Here is a 25,788-nt window from a genome sequence, read left to right on the forward strand (position 1 = left end):
CCCCTGCACCCCTCACACTAGCAACCTTCAATCAATGGCAGGTGGAAATTGCTATGTAAGTATCCCAGCTCACTTACCCTCAGGTAAGAAAAGCATGGAAGCATGGTCTACACTGACTCCCAGGATTTCCCAGCAAGATTGGACCTCAGTTGCCGATAACAGTAAACTGTCAATAAAGTACCATTTATTGGCTCCCTTACCTTCCCTTCTCTGTCTCATTTTCCCATACCTCTACCTATGCTTTCTGAGATCACCTCCCAAATAAACTACTAGCACTTACATCCTTATCATAGCCTTCTAGGGGAACCCAACTTAAGATATCTTTGGACCTCCCACCCCAGTTTAGATCAGGGTCTGAAATACAGTAGGTGCTCAAACCTATTGTACAAATGAGTAAATCTCCCTCCCTGTGACCACCACTCACACTTTGGGAAATTCCAGTCTTATCTATTAAACGTAACATATCTGTGTGTCATTCTCCATTTTGAAGACATTTGGAGCTTGTACATCTCTGAAATGGGAAGAGACTAGATTTTTGTAATAGGGTTGCTTGAACATAATTATTTCTGGTAAGCCACCTCCTTACTCTTTCTTTCATGCTTCTCCCCTGGAGTAGGGGAAGAAGAAGGGAGTTCAGTTCCGGGAGAAAGGAAGCTGGAAAAATGAATGCCTGGCAAGGACATATTCTACCAGGGCCTTGGAAAGACTTGGGGTCTAGGCCCCTTTGCCCTTTGCTGACATTTTCCCAGTGACCTAGCTTGCCCAGATGCTGGGTGAGAGTTAGTTATCTTATCACAATCATTCTACACACGCAAGAAGTATCCATGGGGAAAAGGATGGATTATTTAGTTGAAGGTGTTAGGAAATTTGGCTCAATGAAGAAAAAGTTGGGTCCCTACTCCATACCACAAACACTAGTGGGTTACAGATGGATTAAAGACCTAATTGTGAAAGGCAAAACTGTAAAGGTAATCAGAGAAACCTAGAAAGATATGTTATGACTGGGACAAAAAATAAGGGTTCTTTAATTGGTAAAATAAACTGGGTGCAGTGGCTCACACCTGTAATCCCAGTGCTTTGGAAGGCAGAGGCAAGAAGATGGCTTATAGCCAGGAGTTCTAGGCCAGCCTGGGAAACAAAGCAAGACCCCCATCTCTACAAAATATTTTAAAAATTAGCCAAGCGTAGTGTCACACACCTGTAGTCCCAGATATTGGGAAGCTGGGGCAGGAGGATTACTTGAGCCCAGGGGTTTGAAACTGCAGTAAGCTATTATCACACCACTGCACTCCAGCCTGGGTGACAGAGTGACACCCTGTCTCTGAAAAAATAATATGGTAAAATATACATAACATAAAATTTATCATCTTGACTTTTTTATTGCATATCACTCCTTTACTATACTAAGCTAGAAAAAAAATGTAGTACAGTTATTCTGAAAAAGAATACTGGGACCATGTGACAGGGCAAAGCAACCAGAACATGATTAAGAAATCAGGCACAGTGAAAGACACACTTGGACGTGCTCAAGAGGCGTTTCACTGCCACAAAACAAGGCAGGGGAGGGATTCTAAAATATATAGCAGAATGCACTTCTACCCTTAGAAGCCAAAAGGCATATCCCATGTTGGTGTGAGGAATGGCTTACTTTCTGATGACCATACATGGGACTAACTATTTCAAGTGCCACTAGGAACTCCAAGGTGTTTGTGTGTGTGTGTGTGTGTATAGTGTGTATATATAGTGTGTGTGTATATATATACACATACACACAATATATGCACACACATATACATATATAGACAAAATTTAAGTTTATGTGTTGAATTATGTGTTAAGTTTATGTGTTGCATTTACTTTTACAAACATATATATATGCACATATGTGTTGCATTTACTTATACATAATATCTATATTTTATATAGATAAAAATTATATATATCTGTATTTTATATATAGATATTATATATAAAAAATTTTGTAGCCAGGTGCGGTGGCTCACACCTGTAATCCCAGCACTTTGGGAGGCCGAGGCGGGTAGATGACAAGGTCAGGAGATCGAGACCATCCTGGCTAACACGGTGAAACCCCATCTCTATAAAAATACACAGAATTAGCTGGGCATGGTGGTGGGCGCCTGTAGTCCCAGCTACTAGGGAGGCTGAGGCAGGAGAATGGTGTGAACCCGGGAGGCGGAGCTTGCAGCGAGCCGAAATCCGGCCACTGCACTCCAGCCTGGGCGACAGAGCAAGACTCCGTCTCAAAAACAAACAAACAAACAAACAAAATTTTGTAAATGCAACATATAAACTTAATTGAGGATTGATCCCAACCTTCTAAAACCAACTTCTCTGGCATCAAGGAGGAAATAGTTGATTTTTTTTTAACATTCCTATGTAAGTTACATTTATCTTCCACTGAAATGACTAACCCCACCACCCAAGTCAGTGACCTAACCACAGAAGGGTACAGGACCGGCTTCTGGGGTCAAATAGGTGCTCTTGCTTCATTGCTTCTTGCTTCTTCATTGGTCATGCCTTAGCATGGTTCCTCCCTCTCCCCTTCTCAAGCTGGTCCCTAGTAAACATAGCCCTGGCAAAAACCAGAGTTACTACCTCTGAACACGCTTGGCTAAGAGGAGCCTTCCCTCAGTGTGGACTGAGAACCCATGCCCCAGAGGCGCTATTCCAATCCAGTTGTATGAAGGGAGTGGGTGTAGGAGATAAAATGGCTGAAAGGAAAATGGAAGCCACTGGTCCCCATCTGCAGCTACAACTTAAGATGACTATGGCTGGGCACACTGGCTCATGCCTGTAATCCCAGCACTTTGGGAGGCTGAGACAGGTGGATCACCTGAGATCAGGAATTTGAGACCAGCCTGGTCAACATGGTGAAACCTCATCTCTACTAAAAATACAAAAATTAGCTAGGTGTGATGCCATATTCCTATTGTCCCAGCCACTCGGGAAACTGAAGCAGGAGGATCGCGTGAACATGGGAGGCAGAGGTTGCAGTCAGTTGAGACTGTGACACTGCACTCCAGACTGGCTGACACAGTGAACCCCGTCTCAAAAAAAAAAAAAAAAAAAATGACTATGAAGTGGTCAATGTGACATATGCAGAAGTGCAGAGGAAAGGATAGGCAGAGACGGCATTCCTTGGGACAGTAATCTGCCTGCTGGCCTTTACTTCTTGACCTTGCTCCCAACAGCCATAGCTTCCATGGCTTTACACAGTCTCTTCATCCCCCTCAGGAACTACATGGGCTTGGTGGGCTTCAAGTTCTTGTTCAATATATAGACAATGGGAATACCAGTTGGCAGGTCCAGCTCCATGACAGCCTCTTCAGAGAGACCCTCCAGATGCTCAACAATGCCCCGAAGGCTGTTGCCATCAGCTGCAATCAGTACCTATTTCCCCTCCTCGATCCAGGAAACTATTTCTTCTTTCCAAAAGAGCAGAGCTATGGCAGTAGTGTCCTTCAGACTTTCACAGGAGGGTAGCTGATCTTTAGTGAGATCTGCATACTTGCTCTTCTCACTGGTGTTGCCTTAGAAGGGGTGGTTGGGCTCCATCATAGGTGATGAGACATCATAGGAGCATCTCCAGATCTTTACCGAGGCCTCCTCATGCTTGGCAGCAGCTTCTGCTTTATTAAGGCCAGTTAGAACCCCATAGTGGCACTCATTCCAAGTCCTCATTACAGGCAGCCACATCTGACCAATGGCATCCAGCACTGTGCAGAGGACCCAGATGGCTTTTTCTCCCACTGCCCAAGCCACCACGCCTCACAGAAAAGTATCAGGCTGATCACGGTCCCTCAGACCCAGATCCCTCCAGGCCACTGCCACAAGGTCTTTTTAAACAGCTTTGTTGAGATATAATTCACATAGCAAAAAATTCAGCTATTTAAAGTGTACAGTTCAGTGTGGTTTTAGTATATTCCCAAAGTTGCACAACATCACTACAATCGGTTGTAGAATATTTTCATCACCCCCACAAAGAAACGTTGTACCCATTAGCAGTCATTCCTCATTCTCATGTTTTCTTCTAGGAATGTGTAGTTTTAGGTCTCACATTTAAGTCTTTGGTCCAGTCTCAGTTAACTTCTGTGTATTGGTATAAGGTAGGAATCCAAATTCATGCTTGTACATGTAGATAACCAGTTATTCCAGCACCATTTGTTAAAAAGACTAGTCTTTCGCCCGTTGAATCATCCTGGCACCCTTATTGAAAATCAGTTGGCCATAGATGAGAGTTTATTTCTGGACTCACAATTCTGTTCCATTGATCTGTTTATGTATCTTTATGCCAAAACCACACTGTCTTAATAACTGCAGCTTTGTAGTGAGTTTGAAATTGGGAATGTGAGTCCTCTAACTTTGTTCTTTTCCAAGATTGTTTTGGCTTGTCTATGTCTCTTCCAGTTCAGCTAGTTACAAAGTATCATTTTGCCTCTCAACTGAGGCTGTGTCCTGTACATAGGTTTTTCTCAGGAACCTTGTCAGGAGGTCTTGAATCAGGGGTGAATGAATGTCCTAGCCATCTTCCCAGCTCATGGTATCCCAATCTCATCTTTATACCAACACTGTAAACTACCCAGCCCACTTTGTCACTCAACCTGGCTCCTAAAATCCCAGCCTGAGCCAGAGTCCTTCTCCCCAAATGCCTGAGAGCAGAGCAACTCCACGATAAAACCCAAGTAAGCTGCCCGGGTGTTTGCAGTCTCACAATGATTGGGTTTTCCTCTGCTAGGAAAAGAGAGAAGAGAAAGAGAATTTAAAAATATGTAAACATAAACAACATTTATTTTGAAAATGTTTTCTTTTTCTTGTTTTTCTTGCTATGGGTTTCTATTAAATCTAAATTAGTATAAGAATCCTAGAAGAAACCCTAGGAAATACCACTCTGGGCATGGGCCTTAGGAAAGAATTTATGACAAAGTCCTCAAAAGCAATTGTGACCAAAAAAAATTGACAAATGAGAGGTAATTAAAGAGCTTCTGCACAGCAGAGGAAACTGTCAGCAGAGTAAACAGACAAGACAACCTACAGAATGGGAGAAAATATTTCCAAACTATGCATCCAACAAAAGTCTAATATTCAGAATCTATAAGAAACTTAAACAATTAAACACACACAAAAGAAAACAAAGAACTGCATTAAAAAATGGGCAAAAGATATGAGAAGACACTTTTCAAAGAAGACATACAAACGGCCAGCAAACATGACAAAATGCTCATCGTCACTAATCAGAAGAGAAATGCAAATCAAAACTACAATGAGATACCATCCCGCAGCAATCACAATGGTCATTATTAAAAAGTCAAAAAACAACAGATGTTGGTGAGGCTGAGGAGAAAAGGGAACACTTATAATACTGTTGGTGGGAATGTAAATTAGTTCAGCCACTGTGGAAAGCAGTTTGGAGATTTAAAACAGAACCACCATTCGACTCAGCAATCCCATTACTGTATATTCATCCAAAAACAAGCAAATCATTCTACCAAAAAGACACGTGCACTCACATGTTCACTGCAGCACTATTCACAATAGCAAAGTCATGGAATCAACCTAGGTGCCCATCAACAGTGGATTGGATAAAGAAAATGTGGCATATATACACCATGGAATACTATATATAAAAGAATGAAATCATGTCCTTTGCAACAACATGGATGCAGCTGGAGGCCATTATCCTAAGAAAAATTAAAGCAGGAACAGAAAACCAAATACCACATGTTCTCACTTATAATTGGGAGCTAAACGTCAGGTACTCATGGCATAACGATGGCAGCAATAGACACTGGGGACTATCAGAGTAGGGAAGAAAGGAGGAGGGCAAGGGTCAAAAAACTAACTGTTGGGTACTATGCTCAGCATCTGAGTGACAGAATTATTTGGACCCCAAACTTCAGCATCATGCAATATACCCAGGTCACAAACCTGCACTTGTACCCCTGAGTCCAAAATAAAAGTTGAAAAGGGAAAAAATAAAATAAAGTTCTATAATGATACTTTAACACAAACTTTTTCTATAAATATTAATAGCAAATATTTTAGGCTCACAGGTTGTATGATCTCTGTTGCAACTGTTCAACTCTGCCATTGAAGCAAGAAGCTGCCGTAGAGTATATAAATGAATGGATGTGGCTGTGTTCTAATAAAATTTTATTTATAGACACTAAAATTGCAATTTTATATAATTTTCAGATGTCACAAAATACTACTCACGTTTTGATTTTTTTCACCAACGATTTTTAAATGGGGGAAAATTTCTTTCTTAACTATAGTTAACTATACTTTTTGGGCCATATTAAAACAATAGGTAGGACAGATTTAGTCTGAGGTCCACAGTTTGCTGACCCTGGATTTAATGTGACACAGGAATCGTGGCACTTGAAGGAACCATACACTGAACCAAGAACTTTTGATTAAGCAGCTCATTCCAATTAAAATAGTATTTGCAGCACCATAGTTGGCCTCAGGTTTTAATGTGAAGCCCCTGAAAGTAGGTTAGCCCAGGAGCAGTGGACAAAAGCCTATTTAGAGAGACATTTCCAAAGCAGTCCAGAGAGAGACCTGAGTTAGAGGCCTGTTGGCCTTAAGGTCCTTGGATATTTTCCCCAGGTGATCAGGGCCATGCTAGTGCCTGCGTCTAAGGACCAAAATTGCCTCCACGGATTCCAGAGTGGCAAAGCACATCCCTGTTCAATTTAGAGAGGGAGAGAAAAAAATAAAAACATCATTCAGAATTGCCTTTTTGGCACAGGCAGTGTTGGTGCCATGAGGACTTTTTATTAAAGGGCCTAGATTCTGTCCTGGCTCTGCTGTCAGCTCCTGTGACCAGGAGACGTTCTAAGCCCTGATTGCCCAGTCAAAATCCTGGTGCCATTGATTTCTAGCTGTGCCATATTAGAAATCAACAAGCCTCAGTTTGTTGATGTTTAACAAACTGAGGGATATCTCAATTTCCATATATATAAAGTGGAGATATATCTTCCAAGCCTCTGTTTCCATATCTATAAAGTGGACATGATGATGGTAGCCTCAGGGACTCATTCTGGGGATTTCATTGCATAGTGCTTTGCACATAATATGCATTTAACAAATGTTAGCTTTTCATTATTACCTGTTAAGGAAGAAAACATTGGTCATGCTATCTTTATGGAAATCAAAAAGGAAAAGGATGTGAAAATGTGAAAGGTTTGCCATCTAATGTGGAATTTCAATTGTCTTTTTACAAGCAGAGCTGTGGAACTCTGGGACTAACCCTTTGTAGCTCCTTTTTTTTATTTTTTAGGCGGGCAACTTTTCTCTTTTTTTTTTTTTTTTTTTCTTGATCAGTGTTGCCAGAGGCTTATCAGTTTTATTCTTTCATCTTTTCAAAAAACCAACTTCTAGCTTTAGTGATTCTCCCTATTAGATGCTTATTTTCTGTTTTATTAATTTCTTCCCTTATGAGTTTTCTTCCTCCTCCTTTCTTTGCATATTCTTTTTGTAACTTCTCAAGATAGTTGCTTAGCCCATTAACTTTTAACTTCTTTTCGATTGTAAGCACTTAAGGATGTAAGTTTCCCTTGCGCAGCCCACAGATTTTGATATTTAGTATTTTTGTTAACATTCACATACAAACATTTTTTCTTTTTCTTTTTTTTTTTCTGTCGCCCAGGCTGAAGTGCAGGGGCGCAATCTCGGCTCACTGCAAGCTCCGCCTCCTGGGTTCACGCCATTCTCCTGCCTCAGCCTCCCGAGTAGCTGGGACTACAGGCACCTGCCACCACGCCCGGCTAATTTTTTGTATTTTTAGTAGAGACGGGGTTTCACCGTGTTAGCCAGGATGGTCTCGATCTCCTGACCTCGTGATCCACCCATCTCGGCCTCCCAAAGTGCTGGGATTACAGGTGTGAGCCACCGCGCCCATCCCACATACAACCATTTTCTAATGCCTGTTCAATAAGGTGTCCTCCACTCCTTCGGGAGCTCTGTGGTCTATTGCCCTGCTCAAAGCCTTCAGAAATATGCACTGCCCTTGGCATCCTCCTCAACCTCACTTGTTTTCACTGCTTGTGGCAAAACTAATTCAAATATTGCAGTGGATATAATCAGGTGTTAACTGATTTCCTTGAAGACAGCAGTTCCTTTCCACTTTCTCATTATCTTGGGTGTTTCTATGCCTCACAGTGTGGCAGGGATATTTTTACTCTGCTTTAGTTAACTACAAATCCACAGGTGTATTTTGTACTAGTTGAAAACTGGTAGATGCAGTACTCACATATGGCCAAGAGAGGGTGCTATTGACCCATTTAGGTCTAACCTTTATGTTTTATATACTGTAGTCATCTAATTCGCTTGCTTGTCTTTGAGTTTCAGAGAAAAGGCCCAACGTCAGAAGAGTTGAGAGGTTATATGATACTGGCTAAACTCTCAGATTCTCTGGGCACTCAAGAAAAAACATAACAAACAAACACTTTGGTTTTAAAGATGCAGAGAAATGTCTGGCAATGCACCCTCAGGGGACCTCTCATTCCAGAAGTCTAGAGACCTCCCAGGAGGATGAAGCACTTGCTTTCCTGTATCCCTATGGTTGCGAAAGCTCCTCAGCCATTCCCTGGAGAGGTTTCTCTTGGTGCAGTCTCTTGGCTGACATTTTGGATCACAAACGAGCAGTCTGCACATAACTCAATTTCAAGAGCTAAAAATCTTAGCCTTTAGTTGGGAACGCTTTTCCAACAAATAGGATGTGGAAGTGATGTTATCTAAGGGAGGACATGGTGCCTCTGAACTCTTAGACCTTTCCAAGCTACACATATCTCTGTGTGCACAAGCACGCGCACACACACACACACACACACACACACACACACACATACACACTCATTCCCTTTCTCTCTCTCTCTTAAGTCACCTGAACTCCAATCCCTCTGCAGCCTCCTGAGGGCTTCTTTTCCTTTAATATGAATGAGAGTTACCAGGCAAGTTTATTAAAATGCAGATTCTGGCCGGGTGTGGTGGCTCACGCCTGTAATCCCAACACTTTGGGAGGCTGAGGCGGGCGGATCACGAGGTCAAGAAATTGAGACCATTCTGGCCAATATGGTGAAACCCCGTCTCTGCTAAAAGTACAAAAAAAATCAGCTGGGCGTGGTGGCGCTTGCCCGTGGTCCCAGCTACTCGGAAGGCTGAGGCAGAATTGCTTGAACCCGGGAGGCGGAGGTTGCAGTGAGCCGAGATCGCGCTACTGCACTCCAGCCAGGGCGACAGAGTGAGACTCCGTATAAAAAAAAAAAAAAAGAAAGAAAGAAAAAAGAAAATGCAGATTCTGACTCAGGAGGCCTGGAGTGGCCCAAGGCTCTGCATTTTTAACGAGCTTCCAGGGGATATTGGCCATCTAGGTTTGCCAGCCACATTCTGAGGAGCAGAGGTTGGTGGCAGTGCAGAGTGGCATAATGACAGGCATCAATGTGGTTGCTTCAGAGGTGCCCCAGCGTTCCCGGATCAAACCGAGGGTCAGGCTGCTTATTCTCGAGGCCTAGTAATGAGCTGCAGATGAACTGGGTAAGAAGAGAGTTTATTTCTGTAGCCAGACCAACTTAAAATTACAAAGATTTCCATTTCTTATATACCTTCTAAGCTATATGTCTATATGTAAGTGTGCATTCATCTAAAGTTCACCATCTAAGTGGTTAACTTCTTCTACTATAATTAAGGTCTGAGTTTTGAAGACCTTTCTCTGGAGCCTCAGTAAATTTACTTAATCTAGATGGGTCCAGATGCGGGGTGATTACCCTGATCTTGTCTCCTGCTAAATCATGGAGGTTTGAGGAGTTTCTTTAGACCACGCCCCCCCACCCCCACCCCCCCGCCCAGTAAAACTTGTTTGTGGAGGTCTGGGGAGTTTCTTCAGACCCCCAGTAAAACTTGTTTAATCCTACATGGGTCCTGTTAAGAATTCCTTCAATATCATGTCATGCTTCAAGGCTCAGGAAAGGCCTAGGCCAAACTCTTGGTGGGCTTTGTTACATTCCAGCCTTTGTATAAGGAGACTGGCTCTATCCACTTTTAATATTTAACCTAACCACTCAGTCAGTGCCGAAGCAGTTGTCATGGAGGCTTGCCTGTTCAGCTGTTAGTGAGACCTGGCCTGCCACGCCAGGACTCAGAATCAGAAGCCCTGGATTCAGATTCCGGCTCCACCACTTTCAAGCTTTATGGCCTGATCAGGCCAACGCCAGCCAGTCTCTCACAGCCTCAGTTTTCTCAGCAGCAACTTAAGGATAATTGTGCCTAGGATGCAATGACTATTCTCAGCACAAAATTAGATGATGTGTATGGCATCAAATTCAATGCCTTGCCATAGAAAGTGCTTGGTTATGCTTTTTAGGAAATGTGAGACTTACGCATAAAATGGCAATGTGAATACTAGAGTTGAACACCTGAAGCTACTTCTAGTTCCTCATGGAAATGACCTGTGGAATCATTTTCTAAACTTCCTTCTAAACTTCTACAACTTCATTAAAATTACCAGGACACTGTGAAAAACGCAGACTCTTGAGACCTGTCATCTCCCAGATCCTGAACTCGAATCTCTGTGGAGGAGAGGGGCTTACATTTTTAACAAGTGCTCAGAAGGATTCTTGAGATCAGGCATGTTTGAAACACTGGCCTACAGAATATAAAAATATGGAAAAACCTGCCTTCATTCTGGAAACTAGAGAAAGGTACCCTCTGTCTGTCTGAAACAGCAGCATTTTTCTGTTATCTATCATAAAGATGGGGCCAAAGGCAGCCTAGAAAGATAGCTCCAACACTTTGGTGAAAGATGGAAGAAGGAGAAAGTGGGGAAGACCATTTACCAAACAGACCCCCACAAAGCCCTTAACTCAGAGGACTGCGGACAGGCCTGGAGGGGCCTCCAGGCTTCCATCCAAGGGGTATCTGCACTCCTGGAAGGCAGAGAGTGGGGCTTCCTGCTTGGCAACAGGAAACCACATGCACTGAAACCCTCACCTGGGGTCTCCTTCTCCTGGGAGGATGAATATAGGGAGGAAAATCAGCAGGATCACGAAGACATTACAATTATGTGCACACCAAAATTGAACGTAAGAATTCCCTTCCCTCTAGCAATTCCACTTCTGGGAATTTATGCCAAGGAAACAGTCAAGCCATGGGACAAAACTGAATGCATTCAGATGTTCAATGCACTATTGTTTATAACACTGAAAATTTTGAAACAACAGGAGAATGGTTAAATCAATGAGAACTGAAAAGGATTTAGGCAGGCAAAGAGTGGGAGGTGGCAAGCTTCAGGAGGGCTTGGCAAGCACAAAGTCTTCCCATGAGAAAGTAGTGGACCTGTGTGATTGGAGCACAAGATGGGGAGGTAGGTTGGCATGAGAGGAGTGAAGGTGAGAGGCAGGCCAATTAGACAGGGCCTCACAGACCATGGCAAGATGCATGAATGCTGTTGGAGGGCATTGACGAGTTCCAAGCATGGGAGCAGAACAATTGGATTTATTCTAAGACGCTGATTATGGCTGTTCATCAGAGAGAGGAATGTACAGGAAGCAAGAGCAGAGGCGAAAAGGCCAATGAGAGGCTACTGCAGTGGTACAGGTGGAATGATGGTGGTAAAGAGGCAGAGAAGTGGGTGGACAAGAAACTGGCTTGGAGATAGAACTGACAGGACTTGCTGTTGTGTTGGCCATAAGTGGCAAGGGAAAGATGATTTCCAGGATCTGATCTTTAGAAATTGGGTGGCTGGGAGTGACATTATTAAAATGAGGGAGGCTGGGATAAAAAGACAGGATTGAGGAGTGGAAACGAGAATTCCATTTTGAACACGTTGAATTTTTTTTTTTTTTAATAGAGACAGGGTCTCACTATGCTGCTCAACTGGTATTAAAATCCTGGGCTCAAGTATTCCTCCCACCTCAGCCTCCCAAAGTGCTGGGATTACAGGCATGAGACATCACACCTGCCCTGAACATGTTAAGTTTTAACTGCTAAGAGACATCCAATCAGAGATGTCAAGCAAGTAGTTGGATGTGTAAATCTGGAGCTCAGAGAAGACATAAATTCAGGAGGTATCAGCCCACAGAATATTTTTAAAGCTATGAATGAATGAGTTTCTGTAGGAATGTATAGAGAAGAGGGCCAAGAAGAAATCCATGTGGAACACTAAAAACGCTAGTTTTGAAGAAGTATGTCTGGCATGACATCATTTTGTTTAAAAAATAAAGCCCCAAAATTTCATCATAACAAACGCAGAAGACGCCTGCATAAATAAATATTCATCTGTTTATGGTGGTTATCTCTGAATAGGTGGGAGCAAAACGCTCATCGACACCCGTGAAAGTCAGGTCTGTGCCCAAGAATCTTTTTGCACCTGGTCTTTCCCAGATGGCTGCTTAAGGGGTCCAGGAGGAGGAGCCTGGAAGTCATGGTGCCCTATTTGATGATGAACCTATGAGAAGCCACTCTGCATTCGCTACCCAAGGGAGTAGGAGGAATGGGAGGGCTTTCATTTTCTCAGTTGTATATTTCTGTCAACATTTAAGCTTTTATAAAGAACATCATTATTACTTTTCTATGTAGAGAAAAAGCAATAAATGAACTTATTTTAAATGGTGGCATCCATTGTTGGCAAAGCCGCTGTGCAGTGGAAACACGCATCTCTTTGGAGAAAATGTGAATTGGTACAACTTTCTGAAATGACATTTGAATGAATTTGAATGAATTTCCTGTAAATGAAATTTTATGTCAAACTCCTTAAAATGTTCATATCTTTTCACATTCAGGCACCTATTCTAGGGAAATAATCAGAGATAGGTGTTAGGAACCATGGAAAGATTTCAATAGTTTTAAAATAACAGCTTGGCCTGCATCCATGAACCCTACAAATGCCCCCAACTTGGCTGGGTCCAGCCATCCCTTATCCCCATAACATCTTTAAGGGAGCTGTACACACAAAGAACAAGGAATGTATGGAACACCAAATGACCACTGACGATTCCCTACCTCATGGCTGCACCTTTGCCTGCAGAACTCCATGGAGTGGGTGCTTCTTAGCCCAAGGCCCCAGGGAAGTTTCTCCCAAGTCCAGTTTCTGAATGAATACACATGAGATGGTGAGGTGGCCGAGTCCATCCTGGAAGACTGGGTCTCCTTGCATGGTGGAGAGGAGAACATCAGAGACAGGGAACATACTCAAATGCACCAACTTTAAATAACTGGGTTTGGTACCATGGCATGTCACCCCATTCCACCCCAACTACCATAATAAAAATGTATTATTAGACTCAAGCGGAGGCCGACTCACCCTGAAACAAACACAATGGGACTTTCTGGTGCCTCGCCTGTCCAGGCCTCCTCCTTGCCCCTGAGCCTAGTATTGCATTCATTCATATGCTTTTATTCCTTTCTTAAAGGGGGTCTCTAAAACTGCATAAGTCTCCGGTCCCAACAGACTAGGATGTTCTTGCTTTCAGAAATTTGAGATGGGAAATAAGAAAATAATCAAGCCGTTGGTAGTAGGAGCTACAGCTGTCTGAAAGGAGGGATCATGAGGGACCCTGAGGAGAGCAGAGCAATGAGCAAGCCAGAGATTTGTTTCAGCTGGTCTTGTGAGACATCACTAGGCCTGGAGAGTGAAAAGAAAGATGCAAGTGCCGACAGAGCTGCGGTGTTGCAGGGAGGAGTGAATGAGTGAGTGTGATGATGCATAACTGCCTGAGCATGCACTCTGCACAGTGACTGCTTGGTGAACTTTGTCGGTATAGTTATTGTTAGCATTGCTGATATTACTGTAAAGGTCTGTGCACTCTATTTGCTGGGGTCCTTGGAGCCTGGTTCTGCTCTGGATGAAATGGCCAGGGAAGTCCAATACTGCAGCTCTGAGTGCACCCCCTGAGTGGTACAGAAACTGCAGAAATTGCCCCTCCTCCACTTCACACCTACACTGCAATAGGGAGACCACAGGACAAAACGCTTATTGACACCCACGAAAGTTAGGTCTGTGCCCAAGAACGCTTTTCCACCCGGTCTTTCCCAGATGGCTGCTTGAAGGGCTCAGGAGGAGGAGCCTGCAAGTCATGGTACCCGATTTGATGATGCACCTGTGAGAAGCCACTTGCATTTGCTGCCCCAGCCCACCCACACTGGCATTCTTTGTTTCCACTACTAGTTTACAACATCTTTCTATTCTACTGCCAGGGAGGAAAAAAGGTGTTCCACAAAACTGCCCAAGAGGACATACCTAGGAAGAGAGTCTGACATCAGCAGGGATCTTTGTGCTGCCCTTTCAAACCCTTGCCTCACTAATTACCCAGCAGGACACAGCCAGCTCCATCCATATTGGAGTTTCACCCTTAATTAAACTTTAATTCACTCATGCCTTGTCCTTGTGGCTACATGCTGCTGGGAATCAGTGCCACAGCAACTTGGACCCAGGCCAGGGCCTTGCAGAAGAACAGCCAGAGGCATCACCAAGTAAAAATAGACTTTCCTGACTATTAAATCCAATGCTGTACTCAGAGAACCAACAAGAGTGCTCCCAAGGAGAGCTGTGATCTGCCTACAGGCAGAGAATGGATGATTTCAGTAATCTCCCCCCTCCCCTCCCCACCCCAACTACCACTTACACAGGGAGACTCAAACAAACTGGGATTATACAATTACTCATTTAAATTTATCTTATTTCCAATAAGAAGTCATCAGGGTAAGCATGAGAAAACAAAGAACTTCCAACCACTCACATATATGAAGTCCTAACTCGGTGCCAGGCATGGTGGGGAAATAAGATGAAATCAGCTTTCTTTAGATATTGTTAGGGCCCCGCCCACTGTGCACCTGGCAGTCACCTATAGTTTCCACAGGACTGCAGCTTCCTACCCTGCACATCTGCATGTCTCTGACAGGCCCTTCTCTGGCTGTGGGCGTGTGCAGCAAGTCAGCAGGACTGCCTGGAAGTGCCAGAGAGTTAATGCTCCAGGAGTGGTTCCAGTGAGGGACAGGAGCTGGTGAACAAACACCCCAGCATCCTCAACTACTGGTTCTACTTCTTCTCTCAGAAGGTCCCCCAGGAGGGAGGCCTAGGTGCCTGCCCTAGCCTCCGGCTCATTAATTCACCTTGTATTGTCTTTCATTCTTCTCTGACTCACTTCCCTTCTCTCTCACCAAGCTTTTACGAATCACTTTTCAAATAAACTACTTGCACCCAATCCTAGTCTCAGTGTCTACTTTTGGAGGAACACTAACAAAGACACAATTTTAGTCTTAACCTTGATGATGACACTTACAAGTTAACTTTAATAAAAGTGAAGGCCTAAAACTCAAATATCCATAAGCCAAAAGCCAATGTGATCAAGTATCTACAGGTCCAAATCTACAAATATCTACAAGTCAAACCCAAGCAGGGCCTAAGGGGCCCTGGAGAGCAGGTATCCTCTTTGGGAGGCAGCTACTAGTCTACTCAAGAGGATGTTTCCATGCAAGAAGGTGGGGCTAGTATTGTTAGAGCTTCCAATTTTAAAAGAGAGGCTGGAATTCTGCATTTTTATATGGACTGTCCCAATTTTTAAATGTTGCAATCAACTCAAAAATTTGAAAGAACTCGGAAGCCCAAGAGAAATCCATCCATGGACAAGAGCACGTCCACAGTCCCCAGTTTGTGACCTCTGGTTCCACTGGATTTAATTATCTGGCAACCACTGTTGACCCTTCCCAGGGCAGTTTAAATTGAGTAGTGAGGCCAGAAGTCATATTGTGGAGAGCTGAGAAAAGAATTGGAAGTGAGAAAATAGAGAAAACCAGTGTAGATGATTCTTTCCAGAACAGAGATAGAGTAGTAGATATTGAAGTCAAATAAATATTTTAATTCTTAAAGTTTGGGCACTCAAAAATACTTTTAAACAAAGAGGAAAGATCAAGGATTAAAGAAGAAGATGAAGACAGTGGAGAGACAGGGAGTAACAAATTGAGTAAAGTCCCAAAGTGAAGGCAAGAATAGGCATGCTAGCTGTGGGACTGGCCTTCAACATGAGGAAAGCCTACCATTCTCTGAAATGTGGGGCAGAAGATACATGACACACTAAGGTAAAGAATCTCTAAAGTATCCTAAGGCAGAGCAGCTCATTTAAAAATAAAATGGTCGGGCACAGTAGCTCACTCCTGTAATCCCAGCACTTTGGGAGGCCGAGGCAGGTGAATCATTTGAGGTCAGGAGTTCAAGACCAGCTTGGCCAACATGGTGAGACCCCACTTCTACTAAAAATACAAAAATTCACCAGACATGGTGGTGCACACCTGTAATCCCAGCTACTTGCAAGGCTAAGGCAGGAGAATGGCTTGAATCCTAGAGGCGGAGGTTGCAGTGAGCCAAGATTGTGCCACTGTACTCCAGCCTGGACAACAGAGTGAAACTGTCTCAAAAAAAAAATTGACTAGGTATTTTTATTTTTATTTTATTATCTAATTATGGAATTCATACATGTTTATTTTGGAAATGTTGGAAAATAAAGAAAATAATAAAGATGGAATTAAACATTTCCTATTATTCCACATCCTAGAGAGAACTGTTGCTGGAAAAGGGATATTGATTCCAGACCCCAAGAGAGGGTTCTTAGATCTCACACAGGAAGGAATTCAAGGCACATCACAGAGTACAGTAAGAAGAGATATTGAAATTATCAAAAGCTACTCAGTTACAGAGTAGGGCATCCTCAGAAAGCAAGAATAAGACTGTCTTGTCTTTGTTTTAAAGTTTTTCTTATATAGGATCTAGTCTATATAAAAGCGAAGCTAAGGAATGTCTATGTGCAGGTGGGCTGAGAGCATGACAAAATTTATTATTCTGTTGATTTAAAGAAAACTATCCTTCTATAATACCAGCAGTTTGGTAGGTCAAGGCAGGAGAATTGCTTGGACCTAGGAGTTTGAGAGCAGCCTGGGCAACATAGCGAGACCCCGCCGAAAGATGAAAGAAAGAAAGAAAGAAAGAGAGAAAGAGAGAGAGAGAGAAAGAGAGAGAGAGAAAGAAAGGAAGGAAGGAAAGAAGGAAGGAAGGAAGGAAAGAAAGAAAATAAAACGATCCTTGACATTTTAGTGTACAAGTACATCAAAGCATAACTGTAATTATCTTGAAAGCATATATTGTTATGGGTATTGGGACATCTGGACTTTCAAGTGTGTCCTTGCAGGTATCTTTAAACTGTTTCCTCAGTGGTAAATATCTTATGACTATATATCATGACCCACAAGGAATGTGCCTTGTTAGTCCCAAGAGGGAGCTGATATTAAAGTGATGTTACTCTGGCTCTGCTGGGCTCCTGTTTCCCTAAAAGAACCACTGCTAGTGTTTGTGACTATATCTTTTTCATTCAAAGTGGGATTATACTACACATACTGCTTTGTATACCGATTTTTTAATTTTGTAACATATCATGGACATTTTCCCACACCATTAGATATTCTTTTAAGATATGACTAGTTACAGTCACATCGTATTTTCCAAAGATACCCACATCCACATATCTGCTCTCCTTACAGCGTGACATTCACATGCTTCCATCAAGAAGTGAGGTCTTTGTTTCCTCCCTTTGAACCTGGCCAGAATTTGGAACTGACACAGTCAATAGAATGTGGCGTAAGTGATGCTGTGTGCCTTCCAAAGCTAGTTTATAAAGACAACATGGCTCTGTTTTTTTATTTTTTGTTTTTTGCCCTTGGAACCAAACTACATTCGTGAGGAAGTCGGGTCTATATGGAAAGGCCATATGTGAATGTTCCAGCTGACTGACCCACTTGGGCCTCTAGCTCATACAAGCATCTGCCAATATGTGAGCAAACAAGTCTTCCAAGATAGCAGACTTTAGGTCTTCCAGTTAAAGCCCCAGGCATTACAGAGTAGAGATAGACCATCCCTACTCCCTGCTGCCTGAGTTCCTGCTCACAAATTCCATGAGAGATAGTAAGTGATCATTGCTAGAGAAACAAAGCAGTATTGCATTTCATGGATATATCACAATGTTACCCTTTTGGGGGGCTCTAGATTGTCTCTACTTTTCTGCTATTATAAATAATACTGAATGAACCTCCATGTAGCTGATTCTTTGTCTAATTAACATCTCTTTCCTAAGAATAAACGTATAGATGAGCAATAATTAGGTCAAAGGATATGATCATTTTAAAGGCTTCGGAAATGCATTGCTCAATGGCTTTCTACAATTGTTGAATCAATTTACATTCTCACAATTAGTGTATGAGAGTGTGTGAAAGCATTCAGTGAGTTATTCTTAGTCACTGACCTCTGACAACTTTACATTTCTTTTCCTCGAACTATCATCCCCACCCCATGTTGGTTAATTTTTGAGGCTTGTGATTCTGGAGATTGGCAACAAATTAGTGGATACCATGTTGGGAGTTGTTCAGGGCAAGGAATAGATGGAAACTGCTGGTGGGTGGCCGTGGGGCCAGACAGCTTTGCTCAGAACAGGGGTCCAAGGAGGGCTATCAAAGTTGATCACACCACAAACCATAGGCTCCTCCTACCCAGATTGGATGGCACCTGGGATAGAAGCTCCAACTGCAGTGCTAAGCCCAGGAAATACACCTGTCCCTGCTGTGCTTCTTAAGAGGATTGATAATAGAGGTAGGAATACCCATTCTTGTCATTTGTTGTTTTTGTTGAGATAAAAGTCACATATCATAACATGAGCCATTTAAAGGAAACAGTTCAGTGGCATTAATATCACAATATTGTAGAACCACTGCATCTATCTAGTTTCAAAACACTTTCATTGCCCCAAAGGGAACCCCCATACCCATTAGGCAGTTACTCCTCATGCCCTTCCTTCCAGCCCCTAGCAACCACCAATCTGTTTTCTGTCTCTATGAATTGATCTATTCTGAGTATTTCATATACATAGAATCATGCAATATGTGACCTTTTGTGCCTGGCTTTTGAGGTTCATCCACATTGTGCATGAACTTCCTTTCTCCTATTATTTCTGAATAATATTCCATTGTATGGATATACCACAATTTGTTTATCCATTCATTATCATTTACGAACATTTAGGTTGTTTCTCTCTAATATTTTTTAAACAAAACATGTGCATTAGAACTTTCCCACAGATAGCCTTTTTTTTTTTTTTTGAGATGTAGTCTCGCTCTGTTGCCCAGGCTGGGGTGCAGTGGCATAATCTCAGCTCACTGCAAGCTCTGCCTCCCGGGTTCACGCTATTCTCCTGTCTCAGCCTCCTGAGTAACTGGGACCACAGGCGCCCGCCACCTCGCCCGCCTAGTTTTTTGTATTTTTAGTAGAGACGGGGTTTCACCCTGTTAGCCAGGGTGGTCTCAATCTCCTGACCTTGTGGTCTGCCCTCCTCGGCCTCCAAAGTGCTGGGATTACAGGGGTGAGCCACCACGCCCGGCCACAGATAGCCATTTTTGTCACTTTTCTGGTCAAATCTTCACAATAAGTTCTTAGACTCAATTATTATTATTATTATTATTATTATTATTATTTGAGATGGTGTTGTCACCCAGGCTGGAGTGCAGTGGCATGATCTCGGCTCACTGCAACCTCTGCCTCCTGGGTTCAGGCAATTCTGCCTCAGCCTCCTGAGTAGCTGGGACTACAGGCGTGCGCCACCATGGCCATCTAATTTTTATATTTTTAGTAGAGACAGGGTTTCGCCATATTGGCCAGGCTGGTCTCAAACTCCTAACCTCAGGTGATCCATCCACCTCAGCCTCCCAAAGTGCTGGGATTACAGGCATGAGCCACTGCTCCTGGCCTCTTAGACTCAATTATTAAGGAATATTCGTCACTCTATAACTCATCCCTGAAAATCACTTGATTCCTTAATGAAGCCCTTCTCTAACTCGACTTGGAATCAATTTCTCTCGTTTACTTTAAAAGCAAAACAAAAACCTTTCCACTGAGTCTATCAGGCAACTTTACAGGAACTCAAAACAGTGTTTGATAGCATAGGCCTAAAAAGAAGATATTCGAATGGAGTTGAGACAAACCAGATTGTCCTAGAAGGCACTTCTGATTTCTCTAGTGAAATCTGCGCCAAAGAAATGGTCTTTGTAACACTCTCCTTTGTACTTCCACATAGTTTAATACATTAAGCACTCAACTAAAAAGGGAGAAGAAGCCAGGCGTTTGAGTGTTAGGGCAAAGAAGCCAAAGAAAGAATCAGCGGCACCAACTTTCTCTACCCAGTCTGTTTTTCCACCACGGGACTCTTGTTATGATGAACAATGTACGTAGTGTGAAGAGGACAGGACCTTGATACCCCTCTTTTCCTGTAACGAAACTGCTGCCGCCCTGTTCTTCATGTTCAATGGTTGGATCCTTGTGGGAACTCAGTGGGCTGTGGCTGACACATTAGAATTGAGGGGTTGTGGCTCATTCACTGCATTGTCTCCTAAGCCTTACTCTAGTAGGAGGCTAAATGGAGTTGGCTCCACTAGTTTATCTTACTTAGGGAGAAAAGTTCATTAAAGCTTTTTTATGGCCAAATCTCACTGTCCAGTTCTAGGTTTTTATGTTTTGGGGCTGATTTTCCTTTTCTTGATCTATTTAACAATTTAAACCAAATCTACCTAAGCACATTCAATATAACTCCTACTTCTTTTTCTCTGAGGTAAACATAAGAAAGGTTGTTTCAGGATTCTGTGCAGTATTTTCTGGTCCCAAAGGTCAAGTAGAATATTTCGTTCTGGACAAGGAGTTTTCAGATACTGACCAAAGATGAAGATATCATCAGATAAAGGGCCTGAAGACATGCACCCTCGCCTGGGTAAGCATCTCTCATTCGGCAGGAAAAATCAGGTTTCACAGGTAAGCTATCTTCTCTCCTCCCCAGCTGTTCGGGATGTAGGTTGTTAGTAACAGGGATGGGGGTAGGTTGAATAAGAAAATATTTTGCAATGTAGATAGAAGCATGTATTATTAGTCCAGACAGTCACAAGTGCCAGAAACACAACACAAATTAACTTAAGCATAACAAGACAGTATATATGTTCATTAAACTAAAGATTCACAGTTATAGCTGTCTTCGGTCACACTTGAATCTAGGAGTTCAAATGATGCCATCAGCTCTGCCTTCCTTGGTCTTATCTTCATTGTTAGTCAGTGGCTGGGGTAAGGTCAGCCCCAGCTGAACCAAAAGACAGAGAGGGGTGGTTGCCCAGAATAAAAGCTAAAATTTCAGGATAGACAAAAACAAGAGATTCTATCACAGACAGTCCTGTCCTGTGCATCTTTATAAAAGTAACTCCATAAAGCTTGACCTGAGCCACATTGCCTAATCTCATAATGTCTCTTGCTATACACTGAATGCTTGTGTCTCCCCACCCCAAAATTCATATGTTGAAATCCTAATTCCCAATTTGATAGTATTAGGAGGTGGGGGCATTTGAGGGGTGACTAGGTCATAAGGGTGGAACCCTCATGAATGGGATTGGCACCCTTATAAAAGAGATTCCGAAGGGCTCCCATATCCCTTCTGCCATGTGGGGACACAATGAGAATATATCCTCTATGAATCAAGACACCAGCCCTCACCAGATAATCCTGAACCTGTAGCACCTTAACCTTGAATTTCTAGTTTCCAGAAGTGTGAGAAATGAATTTCTGCTCTTTATCAGTCAGTCTACGGCAATTCGTTATAGCAGCCTGAACTAAGACACCTCTTGAGCATCCATTATGTGCCATGCATTGTGCTAAGTGCTGAGTGCTAGGAACACTGATGAGCAAAATAAAGACTCTCTCGGCCCTCATAGAGTTTGCATTTTAAGGGCAATATACTTTTTTGTGATTCCAGCCAGACTAGTCCTTGTCTTCTTCATGAATTCCCACACAACAGTTGGTAGGGGAATGTCATAGGCCAGATTGCCTCCAGGCGGAGACTGAGACGACAAGGATTAGATACACATGATTTATGGAGGGAGTGTTCTTAGAAGAAAGGTGAGAAAAAGAAATAGGATGGAGGGTGGAAGAGCTAAGCAAGAAACTGGTCTCAGCTGGTGTCAGCCTCTGCTTATCTCATGGGAAATTCTGAGCATGAATTATACTACAGGGTTAGTCCCAGCTTGAGGCAAAAGGGTGGACCTTGTGTGCCCCCATGTCAGTCACTCAATGGCCGTGGGCTGCCCTGGGTGGGCTGGGGGTGAAATACTCCAGGCCAGATGGCTCCTCTTCTGCCAGAGCAATTCTGTGACGGGAGCAGCTGTGAGCCATTAGTCACCAATGCTCTCAGCAACTGAGTGGGTCCACTGGCCTCGGGGAAGGCATTTTGGTGGGACACCACAATCTCACTACAGAGAAGATGATGTTGGTCACATTTTTCATTAGGTAATGTATAATTTCTATCTATGTATTGGATAGCGCTTTTACTCAATTTGTTTTTCAGTTATTCAATTATTTAAGTGATATGACCAGAAAGCAAAATAATAACAATTATAGTAATATAGGGAGATGAATATAAACTCTCTTTAAGACTTCCCTAGGCCATGGTGGCTCATGCCTGTAATCCCAGCACTCTGTGAGGCCAAGGTGGGTGGGTCTTTTGAGGTCAGGAGTTCAAGACCAGCTTGGCCAATATGATGAGACCCCCATCTCTATTAAAAATACAAAAATTAGCCGGGAGTGGTGGCACATGTCTGTAATTCCAGCTACTAGGGAGGTTGAGGCAGGAGAATCGCTCATACCTGGGAGGTGGAGGCTGCAGTGAGCCAAGGTCGCACCACTGCACACTGCACTCCAGCCTGGGAGACACAGTGAAACTCCATCTCAAAAAAAAAAAAAAAAGAAGAAAAAAGACTTCCCTGGTACCTTGGTGATCATTTTAGGCCAAAAAACAAATAATAATATTATTATAATAATAAAAAATTAAAGCCACATTGTAAACTGAATCTTTCTCAACAATGCCTGGGGTTTGTCACAAACATTAAGAGAATGAGATGAATGCTGTAAATTGTGCTTAGCAACTGGAGAGTGCCACATCTACCAGGAAACCTTTGCTTCCTAAAAATGGAAGCATTATCTGGTGAAATCAGGACAATTACAGCCACTAATCATTTGTAACTGAAAGTCTGTAACTGAATAAAATAGGAGTTGAAAACTCCAAATCTAATTTGTCAGTAATGGACAAAAGATTATGTCTATTAGGACATCCATTTCAGATAAACAATGAGCAGTATTGCTCAAAGTCTTATGCTTTCTTCTATTTTAAGATGACTTTGTTTATTAGGAATTGCAGTTTCATTGACCTCAATAACTTTACGGGAATTAAGAAGATGTGGAAGGAACATCAACCTCCTCATGTAGGGAGGGAAGAACGGCAAGCCTTGGGACCCAGAGTCAGCAGTTGCCCTGAAGTCAGGGCCAGAAGTTGGAGGTCTGCATCCACTGTGAGAAATGGCCCAGCGAGGTTTCGTGTTAAGGAACTGAAATGAATACCCAGACACATGTGCGTGGACACACATACACATACAGCTTACTGTCTACACTAACATGACCTTGCTTTTCTATCATATTCATTTGCGTAACTTTGCCATGCTAGGAGATTCCAGTGCAGGAAAATAACTTGAAAGTTCATCATCCTGAAAAATACATCATAAGAAGCATTAACAGATAGCTTACTTCCTAAGATTCTCCAATCCTATCACCTCAAAATCCTTACCATCCTGTTTCCACCAATTGTAAACCATTATGTCATGATCCTTATTCAATCCTAATCAAGTATCTCATTGAAAGACCTAATTTTGTTTGTTTGTTTTGAGACAGGGTCTCACTCTGTCGCCCAGGCTGGAGTGCAGGGGCGCAACCTCGGCTCACTGTAACCTCTGCCTCCTGGGCTCAAGTGATTCTTGTGTCCCAGCCTCCGGAGTTGCAGGGATTACAGGCACCCTCCACCACGCCCAGCAAATTTTTGTATTTTTAGTGGAGACGGAGTTTCGCCATGTTGGCCAGACTGGTCTCGTACTCCTGATCTCAGTTGATCTACTCACCTCGGCCTCTCAAAATGTTGGGATTACAGGCATGAGCCACTATACTTGGCCATGATTTAAATGAAATCCAGTTCTCAATAAAATCCAGCTTTGTCTTTGCTCCTGGAAGACAGACAAAACTCTGTTGCAGTGGTGTTCTTCCTTACCACAGAAAACAATCTACTCAAAATTGTCTTATCAATGGGTTGCACTGGTGACACTGGGGGGGCTTGCATTCAACAGTGTTTAACGGCTGTAGCTCTTCTCAGGCATAAATCTTAGTGCTTGCTTCTCCAGCATCCTCTGTATCTTACTCCAGGGCCATTTCTTGAATCCCTGCTTGTTTTGTTTTTCATTACTTTAAATTCACTCAAAGAATACCCAAAAGGGACATAAATAAATTTTAATAGTAGGTAGAAAAATTATATGTAAAACTTTATGTACCTAACATTAAAGTTTTAAAATATAAAAAACAAAAATGATAGATATACAAAGAACAAATAGACAAATCTACAATCTCTGTGAGAAAGTTTAAAATATCAGAAATTGACAGAGTACGCTGCTCTGCCTATGGAGTAGCCATTCTTTTATTCCTTTCCTTTCTTAATAAACTTGCTTTCACTTTACTCTACAGACTCACTCCAAATTCTTTCCTGCACGAAGTCCAAGAACCCTCTCTTGGGGTCTGCATTGGGACCCTTTCCAGTAATATCTTCCTGGCAAACCACAAAGGGACTATATTGAGGAGACCCCCAACCGAAAGGAAAAAGACTGTAGCACCATTTGACTGACTTTGAATAACTGGTGGAATACATTTTACCTGGCTAAAGGATGGGATTGTGTTAAAGGCCCAATTTAGAGGAATTAGAGTCTCTCCTAAAAACAGAGTGGGTTAAAGGCCCCTCTATTTTTTTTTTTTTTTTTTTTTTTTTTGAGACAGAGTCTTGCTCTGTTGCCCAGGCTGGAGTGCAGTGGTGCAATCTCTGTTCACTGCAACCTCTGCCTCCCGGGCTTAAGTGATTCCCCACTTCAGCCTCCTGAGTAGCTGGGATGACAGGTGTGCACCACCACGCCCAGCTAATGTTTTATATTTTTAAAAGAGATAGGATTTTGCTATGTTGGCCAGGCTTGTCTCGACCTCCTGACCTCAAGCAATCCACCTGTCTTAACCTCTCAAAGTGCTGAGTTTACAGGCATGAGCCACCAGGCCCAGCCAAAGGCCCTCTTAATAAAAAGCGAGGATGCTTGACTGAACTTGGGTTGAAGGCCCAACTTAGGAAGGTTAGAGTCCTATCTAAGATTTAGGGGGTTAGAAGCCCCTCTCAATAAAGTCCCTCTTGGTAAAAAATGGATTTGGCACTATGGAGTGTTAACCGCTATTCTCTTTCGATTAATCTGCCTTGGACTCTTTGCTGATGGCTATGGGTGACAGGGTTAGACATGTAGAGGATCACAGGACACAGGGAACTTTTTCCTCCCAAAAAGGGGAAATTTGAGAGCTGATGGGACTGCTGGAAAAGATCCCTTTGTGACAGACAAGCAGCTACCTGGACTTTTGATTCAGTGTCGCGGGGATGGGCAGGTCTTTCTCTGGCCTCCCTGAGCTCCTGGCTTTCCCCACCCCACTGCAGGCAATGCTGTTCTCCTTTCCCTTTCCTCTTTTTCTCTGTGCAAACATGTTATAGGAATGGTAAAACTGTTTATCTCCCCTGCAAAGTTTTAATTAATGGGAAAAAAGGATTTGTGAGGCTAGTCTTAAACTGTACCTAATCTGGTGTGCTT

General features: G+C 42.8%; 1 pseudogene; it reads right to left on the reverse strand.

Moving 5' to 3' along the window:
• Positions 1 to 3,186: 3,186 nt before the first annotated feature.
• Positions 3,187 to 3,768, reverse strand: LOC104659870 (annotated as a pseudogene).
• Positions 3,769 to 25,788: the final 22,020 nt, after the last annotated feature.

This window comes from Rhinopithecus roxellana, chromosome 1 (genome assembly GCF_007565055.1).
Source record: "Rhinopithecus roxellana isolate Shanxi Qingling chromosome 1, ASM756505v1, whole genome shotgun sequence".
Classification (NCBI taxonomy): Eukaryota; Metazoa; Chordata; class Mammalia; order Primates; family Cercopithecidae; genus Rhinopithecus; species Rhinopithecus roxellana.